This window comes from Parus major, chromosome 2, assembly GCF_001522545.3.
Source record: "Parus major isolate Abel chromosome 2, Parus_major1.1, whole genome shotgun sequence".
NCBI lineage: Eukaryota > Metazoa > Chordata > Aves > Passeriformes > Paridae > Parus > Parus major.
The window spans coordinates 114,629,094-114,638,136 of record NC_031769.1 but is presented as its reverse complement, the minus strand read 5'-3'; the positions used below and the strand labels follow the sequence as shown (position 1 = coordinate 114,638,136).

General features: G+C 44.7%; 1 long non-coding RNA gene across 1 annotated transcript; it reads right to left on the bottom strand.

Annotated features, from left to right (window-relative positions):
• Positions 1–3,956: 3,956 nt before the first annotated feature.
• On the bottom strand, positions 3,957–7,848 carry LOC107201044. The gene is made up of 3 exons (XR_001519972.2): positions 7,511–7,848; positions 7,254–7,397; positions 3,957–5,267 (listed from the first exon to the last, which is right to left on the bottom strand). It is a non-coding gene; the product is annotated as an uncharacterized LOC107201044 (long non-coding RNA).
• Positions 7,849–9,043: the final 1,195 nt, after the last annotated feature.

Here is a 9,043-nt window from a genome sequence, read left to right as displayed (position 1 = left end):
GTCACTGTGCCGCTGCCGCTCTTCAAACTTCCCAACCGCGGCGGAGAAACGAAACCGAGAGGCGTCCCGGGAGGCTGCCCGGCCGGCCGCCGCCCGCCCCGGCCCCGGCCTCTGCCCCCGGACGGGCAGCGGGCACCGCACCCCCGCCTGCCTCTCATCCCGGCCACCGAGGCGGGGTGGGGCGGGGCGCGGGTAGGATCGCCCGAGACCGCGGTTTAGGGTGGACTTTGTCCCGAACGGGTCGGGCTTTCAAAGGGAAGCGGCCATTAAGCGCTGCCCGCCCGCCCGGCCGCCCGCGGCAGCGCCCCCGTCCCGGCGGGGCCGCGCTCCCCCGGCACCGCACCGGCACCGCCGCTGCCGTGTTTGTAAGCGATGCATTCGAGTTCGTGATACAAACCGAAACAAACTCATTCCGTAAGTAAATTAGGCAAATCCCACCCAAAAGTGATTACCAGTAGCGCGCTTAGCGGTCCTCCCCGCGCTGCTCTGGAAACTAAATAAGCGTCTTAAAAGTATAAAGAGATTAAAGCGTAAACCCAGTGCAAAGATACTCGGCATTACAGGAATTTTCAGCGAGTCATTTGACGAGATAACTTCTTACCATCATTGTTTGTGGCAGGTTGGAGAAGGAAAAACAAAGTCATGTGTTCCCGAGCAGGGACACCCTCCCCCTCCAGCTCCTGCCGCTCCTTTTAGGGGGCTGTTCGCTGCACCCACATTCGTATATTTTCCGTGGGAAAGAGAGAAGGCGTCCTGTCCTCATAGGATCTCACACAGCTTTTCCTCTAGGCTCTTTTAATACACAGTTAGTAAGCTGGGAGCTGGATCCAGACAACGTGAATGTCAAAAGCTTCTCTCACTTCTTGGGTTGTTGGCTCCCTCCGTCCAAGTGTCCATGTTGATTCTGCAGCCAGGAGGGCTACTACAGCTGTAAAAATATTTCAGGCTTCTCCAGAGGAATTATGACACTCTTCCACATTGTGTCATTCATGTCTGGCCTACTCAGTCTCTCTTGGGTTTAGGGGAAAGCATCTTTTGGGAGAAGGCAAGGTTAGCAGTTTGAGAGGCATCACCATCTTCCACGCAGCTGGCCTGTGCAATCACCCAGAAAGGGGCCAGCAGCTGGGGTGGAGTTGCTGTCCCAGGTTTTCAGCTGAAAAACGCAGTGAAAAGCTGATAGCATGTGATGATGCAGTAGAATACACTCCCTGTTCTTCTCCAAGGTCTTCCATTAAGTTAAAAACAGCAAGCAGAAATAGTATTCAAAAACAATTTGAAGCTGCACATACCCCAAGTATACCTTCACTAAAGTTTACCATAGCTCTATTTTTATTTGCATTTCTTTACTTTGTGAAAAAACAAACAAAAAAATGAACAAACCTACACAGAGGTGTTTTCCCAAGCTACTGAAGGTAATCAGTTTCAGTTTTTTCTTGCAGTATGTTGAGAGACCAGAGAGAAAAGAGCCTAGAAGCACCCCAAGTCTGTTTTTCTGCATGTATCATTCAAGTGCACCCCTAATCTGACAGCCAAGCACCCTGGTGTGGTGTAAACCTGCCTGGAACTCCCCTCGCTTTCAAAGATTTAAGTTCTCCAAGATTTAGGGGCACGAGAAACTCATTCTGAGACCAACTGCCAGCAGCCTCACTGCTCCCTCTAGAACTTGTTTCAGTTTCTTGTTGAGCAGAAATCAGATCGCAAAGCTGCCGAGCATGAAAAGTGTTCAAAGCATATTGTGGTGACAGGGTGAGCCAACCAAAGAAATGCTGCACTTCTTTTAAAAAAGAAGCAAGTTAACCTGGTAGAAGCAAGGGGTGGGAGAGGATCATGGATAGGTACTTGGTTAAATGTTTGTTCCATGGGAAAAAAATGTCCCAGTCTCTACTGTGTGAGTCTTGTAGAAGGCACAGAACCAGCTCCTCAGGTCCCATAAATCATCCTCAGGCCGTGGCCTGTGGAATCATCTGGCTTACTACTCGGGTCATAAAAATGTGCAGGGAGTCTCCCAACGCTTTCTGACATCAGAAGAAAGAGAATCTGCAAATAGCACTTTCACAGAAGTGGGAGAATTACAGCCATTCCCTAACTCCTCAATAACAGGAAATAGAGAGTAAGGAAAAGTGCTGCAGTGGTTTCGCCACTCCAGGGTGGGACACTGTCAAGGTGTGGCACAAGTTCACACACATGCACACTCAGTGGTAGTACCAGACATGGACAAAATACATAGCTGTGCAGCTGCTACGGAGGAAAGATTTTTAAACCCTTAACTTGTGCTTCAGCCAGTCCCTGAAGAGAAAGATGTAACTTCACAAGTAACCAACAAGGCAGCTTCACAGGAGAGTGAGGAAACAGCAACATGGCCTCTTCATGATTAACCTTATTGGTAACAGCTTATTAAAATACCCAAGAGATGACAGGGATGAAAATTTACTTGTAGCCAGCCACCCAACCCTTTGTGTGCTGTTGGGAAGAAGTAATCCATCTGATGTAGGCAGCCATTTGGCTCACAGATTAGAAAGAATTTGCATTAATGGCTGAGAATTTCAACAGCAGTTGCAGAGCAAGGGTATGTGTACCAACAAAACCCCAGTGAATTGCTACACTTTACCTAACCAGGTAAATTCTCAAGGTGGGGATAGTTTGTACCAAGCTGAGCTGTCACTGTGTATGACAGGCATAGTTGTGCAGAGATAAGTAAATGTAGTCCCTAAGAAGTACAGCACTGAGATTACTGGGTGGCATTTAAACCTGTTCTAAAATACCAGAATTACAAAATGCAAATGATTTAGCATCACATGAAAATACAAAGGCAGGTTACTTATCCAGTAGACTTTGAAGAACCAGCATCTGTTTTAACAGCCAGGTACAGCAAAATGTGATCTTAAGATCTAGACATTGTCACTTCCTCAGGCAGCAGATGACACCTCACAAGTCGTGAGTCCCCAAACAACCTGTGCGCAGGGAGGCCTTCAGGCTACAAGGGCCAAGCAGTCTGTGCCTCATTCCTGACAACCCAGTCCAGGTATTGAGCTTGCCTGAGAGCTGCTGAGGGCTGTGCAGAGAGCTCAGAGCAGCCCACCCTGCTGGAGAACAGCTCTGTTAAGCACATCTGGTTCCTCACCTGCTCAGCACTGTGAAGGTCCAAACCATGCATCAGTTCCGACAGAAAGTACTTGTTCTGCTGCCATGCCCTCCAGGTGGCTTCCTCTAAAAAGCTTTTTTGCTTTGGTGAAGGAAGTTGCAGCTCCTGAGGAAATTCTGTACAGATGTACCCAAAACTCAGCAACTTCTCCTCTCACAGACTTGCTTTTACTTCTATTAATGCAAGGAGAGATGTGAAACCTTGGGCTTGAGTGAGCCCAAGCTTGTGCTAGGAGTTACTGCCGTCTGAGCACTTCAGGCTCAGCATTCAGAATGCCATTTCAGAGCCTCAGACCAACAAAGGCATTATGTTTTGTCCCATGGTTGCTGGGAAGTGGCTCCAAAGTCACACATCCCTGACACACACATACATTTTTTTAATCTCTGAACACTGTTTCAGTCACATGAAGTGAAAAAGTCTGATTGTTTCTTTTTTTTTTCACAAGTGAAAGTTTTACTCAAAGTTTCTCAAAATTTACAGAGCAATGGAAGCACATGAGACTGAGAGTGTGTAGTGGCCAACAGAGCACAAATGATAACGATATGCCGTTAGCTGAAGGAAAACAATATTCTTTTTTCAGAAGAAATCAATCACTAACCCACAGCATGCTGAAATACCAAGAGCACGTGGATTTTGGTAAGTACCAGGAAGCAACAGAGTTGTATCAGAAAGAACAACTTTAACGACTTCAGCTGAAGAGCTAAAAGTGCTGGAAATATAAGTGCTACAAGGAGCCACCCTGTGGCACCAACAAGCTAAGGGAACAGAGGGCAAGCCAGGGTAGACTCTTGTGTGGGTTGGTCGGGTTTGGTTGTTTTTTTTTTTGGAACTCAAGCCAGCCATAGTGACAAAAGCTGGAACTGGCCCAAACAGCCACTTCTGTGGCAGGGAACTCCTTAACTGAGGAACTGAACCTGAAAAGCAGAGGGGCAGAGAGCTCCAGCAGCTCTTGCCCACATGCCACTCACCTGTCAGGCTTCTCAGGGGCAAAGCTCTCTGAGGGACATCAGCATTCCCTGATGCCTCATCCCTGGGAATCCCACAACAAGAGGCAAATACTACTCCCAAAATTTATCCTTTTATATGGAAGTGTTCAGATACAGCTGTATCTCTCACATAACAACATATAGTTCTCTCAAGGCTAACTTAAGGACATAACCAAAGACTTTTAGGGGGTAATAGGTAAAAACGCTGTCTGACACAGCACACTGTGACCCATCACAGTGCGTGGTGTGGGTGCACACACAGCTGTGGGCAGCTGTCCCCAGCCTGTCTGCACTGTCCCACTCAGTGTCTCCAAAATGCTGCCTGGGTACTCCCTGTGATGATCTGGACAGCTGGAAGGCAGTACCAGTGGCACAGAGGTGACAAACAATTCGCTGTCACTCCCAAACAGACTCTTCACTTAATTTGCTGGCGTATGAGGCAGGATCACTTTGCTTTCCATCTAAATTCTGATTTAACAGGCCAGTTCCTGACTGCTCACCTCAGGCTCCTGGTTCTCATTACTACTGGAGACAAGACCAGGCCACTTCTTTAATCAGAAATAGTAGTGAGCTCTTATAAAAATGGAGCAATGCCACAGAACTGACCTACTCCCCATCATCCATCACCTGCTGGTGAGGACGTTTGCTCTTGGACCGTGACATGAACTGACAGCTTCACGGTCGGTTTTGTTTTCACTGTGCAGGAGCAGCATTAAGGACTCCCATTTCCATCTTTGACGGCTCAGCAGAATGTTCCTCTTCTTATATGGAGAGACACAGCTATCACAGCACCGGCAATTTCTGACCTTTGTCCTTAATAAATGGAAGGCATCATATCTAAGAATGAAGTCACACCCCCGCCGAAAGTATCAGCTGAAAAAAAAAAAAAAAATACGGCAACTCGTCTGCTTAGCAACACGGGCGGCCACCTCCATCACTTCCTCCTCAAATACAAAGTTCAGTGCACGGGCTCCACCCTGACTCAGAGCCGCCTGTAAAATTGGATCTGACTCGCTGAGAGGTCACGTCTCCTCGCTGTGAACAGGACTTTCCACAGCAGCAATATTTCACGGGAACTTCCCAACACACAGGCAGGGACGGAGGGAGGGAGGAAACGCCGCCGCAGCCACGGAGTTCACCTGCCGAGGAGACAAGGCACTGACTTTCACATTCCCATTCGTCTGTCCTTCCAGACAGATTTTTCAGAGCAGGTACTGAATAACTTGTTCCTTCTGTGGACCGGGGAGAAAGAGTGATTTCTCACAATTATTTCTTGTGTTTGCATATGCAAGGAACACCTAGGTGTGACATTCTCGGATGTAACTACAGATGTTGTCATTGCTTGTTTTGAAACAGGAAGCAATGTAAAACCTATGGCCAAAGACACGCTTAAATATCCCTGGAAGATATTTACAAACTATGCTTGAAGAATACATATAAAATATTTTTCCTACTTATGATCATTGAGAAAAAGATGTATTTAAAATTGTTCGGTTTTATATCATTTTTTATAACTTTTTTATAACTTTTTTTCCTGTAACTATGTATTTGCTTTTCCAAATGCTTCATAAAACTGCAAGTCTACAACAATTAAAAAATCCGTTTACTTATTCAGTTAAGCCAAATGTGGTTTCTTTCTGATTCTTCTATTCTGAAAGAGGATCAACTAATAGGATGATACCGTTTTCTCATTAAACTCAGGTCCACTCCCCTCCCCACTTGGTAAACTTGTAGGAAGGGGGTTGAGAGGCATCTGAAGAGACCATCTGGTCCCCCCAGGCTGCACAAAGATAGGATAAAGTAGCCCCAGACAATCCCCAGCAGATGTTTGTCTAACCTGTTCTTAGAAACCCTCCACGAAGCACAGAACAGAACTTCCTAGGTAGCTTGTTCTGGTATTTCACCAGCATTCAAAAACAATTGATCAAACCTCTTCTAACCTTTTACACATTGGAGAATTTATCTGATTTCCTCTAAAAAATATTTTTAAGGCTCAATATCCTTCCTTCCTTCACCATTTCCTTTCATATTCTACATCTCTTATTTTTCATTTTCTCCCTGTTCTGTATTTTATTTTTCAGCACAGACCATGAAACCAAGGACAATGCAGCAGTTGGGAGCTTACTGACACTCAGTATGTGTAAGGAGTCATCTTTACATTGTTCTTGATGACTTACATATGCCACCTATTGATAAATCCTAAGAGAGCATTTTGCAGGAGCACTGCACTGTCCACTGCAATTTTGTTAGTGATGCTCTACAAACTCTCTGTAACCATCTACCCTGACTTCTCCATCAAACTGATGATTTATATTTTCTATATGAAGTTCATTTTGATTTCTCTACTGATCATCTGAAGTGGTCACTCCGAGCTTGGTGCAATAAGACATTTTATAAATGTACTCTTCATTACACCACTCCAGTTTATTCTTTGTCTTTTTTTTACACTGGCTTTATCATGGTACTATCCTGATGCCTTACAGCAGAGTAATTTGTACCATTTCTTCTGTCTCTTTCTTTTTCTGTCTTGTCCTTTCTCTCTCCAGAATGTCGTGCATGGAAAATTTGGTTTCAGAAGGATATAGGGACATAAATAGGGTCACTGTATGTTTATATAGAGAAAAAAGTATAATAAATTGTTCCTTCCACTATTTCAGTCCCAGCTCTGAGAGATCAGTCTCATACATGGTGAAGCTGAGAAAAAATTCTCATACATAGTTAAGTTTAAAGCTTATAAAAATATTTTTCTGTTACAGAGTAGTGATAATTCCAGCTGTGGTCTTTGTTTCACTGACACAGAACACTTTAAGGGCTGAAGATTTAAATATGAATCAATACTTAGTTATGGAAACATCACAATTTGGAGGAAAAGGGGAATGCACTCACACTTGGTATTAATTATTGTGGGTACAGAGACATTTAAAAAGTGTGAGATATATTCAGCAAATGTTTAAGGACTTAAACTTATTTCTATGATCTTCATGGTTCCTCACAGTCCAGCCAAACTGGAAAATAAATCCTTTGTGGAGCACTGCACTGCAAGAAGAGAAACACTGATTGGCTAGACAGAGTTTGATCATAGAACCAATGAATAGTTTGTGTTGGAAGGGATCTCTAAGACCCACCTAGTTCAACCACCCTACAATATCCAGGGACATCTTCAACTCAATCAGATGGCTCAGAGCCCAATCCAACCTGACCTTCAATGTTTCCAGGTATGGGGCATCAACCACCCCTGGGCAAACTGTGCCAGTACTTTGCCACCATCACTGTAAAAAAAAAAACCACTTCTAATCAGTTAAGTATTAAATAGAATACACCATTAACTGAACCTCATAATAAAATGTACTCTGGTAATACCAACTCACAAATAAAGGAATACCTCACTTCATGCTTGCACTTCATAGGAGACACGTGAGATCTGATTCCACTTGTGCAGGCATGATTCGAGAGCAGAGGTATTCTCTGATGTGCCAAACACGAAGAAAGAAATCTGGAGCAACAGGTCAGTGTTAAAAGCACCACTACCAGCAGACAACACCTCAATTTGTATCCCGCCATTCTGCACGTTTTCTGCTTCTGTTTTGCACAAGTATCTAAAATTTGTTCCATCCCTTAAGAGGAGCACCTTGGTTCTGCAGCACTGAGGGAACTCCCCTGAAATCCTGCCAGAAACTCACCTCTCCTGTGCACAGGTTTGTTTATACTTTGGGTATGACAACTTACCCAATCATTGTATTTGCTGGTGCACTCTGGGCAGATGAACAGAAGCTGCTTGTTTCAGTTAAGGTGGGAAGATTTTGTGTCTTCATCCAGTGGTGACTGAGCAGCGAGGGCATGTGAGGCACATCTGTAATGCCACGGGTCACACTCCAAAGGCTGCCCACTTTGACAGCACGGCACAGAACAGCACAGCTCAGCAGCAATGGACCAATTGTTTTCTCTCTTCAAAAACACAAGCCAGAACATGCAGAATTTTTCGCACAGAGAGCACAGATTGTATCACGGCTTCCAAGGCAGCAGGTTTTTACCTGGACCTTGTCTGTAACTTAACAGAAAAGCTGTAAAGTAGTTGCTAAAAGATAGAGATAACAGATGCAGTTCTGGCACGAACATTCATCTTTGGTGTAGCGGGTTACCAACATGACTTTTGAGTCAGAACACTGCACATGCTCTCAGGCTTTTTTATTTAACAAGTAACATACCACACAGCATGTCCACCTTGCAATCTGTTGGGAAATAAGAAACACTGACATGGTAGCTAAGAAATCCCAAATGTGATGGCAGTCATATTGATGCCAACTTCTTAGAAACCAAGTTTCATGATGCATAAAAGCTGCTCGCTTTCTTCAGAGGTAGGCTTAGCTTTTTGAGTTATATTTGCTGTTGTACAACCACCAGAAGTTGACACAGTACATTATATACAACAAAACTCCCCAGAACATTAACAAATCAATGTAAGTGACGACAGACACTCTAATTTCTAGGTCAAGGGAGTACAACTCTCATAGTTTTGTACCCTAGTCTAAATGGCAGGCAGTTCTCAGGGCTTGGATGAAAGGGAATTGCAGCAGGATGAAGGGAGGAGCAGGAAAAGGCCCACTTCCACCTGGAGTTGCTTTTTATAAGCCTCCCTCTACTAAACAGGCAATCCCAGTGCTTACAAGGATGCCCCATGGGAACTTAGCTGACAAAGGCCCAAATACACAGTTTATTCTTGATCCAGGAAAAAAACAAAAGGAGAGCCTTCAGAGAAATAAGGAGAGGGATCATCAGTTCAATATGCTGGAAAGACCTCTTTTTGTCACTACTCTCCACAGAGATTTAAAGCTGGCAAGACACAGATTCCCAGATAGAAGGAGCAACAGCAGTTATTGTAATAAAAGGATCAGTGTACCCAGGCCTTGGATTTTTT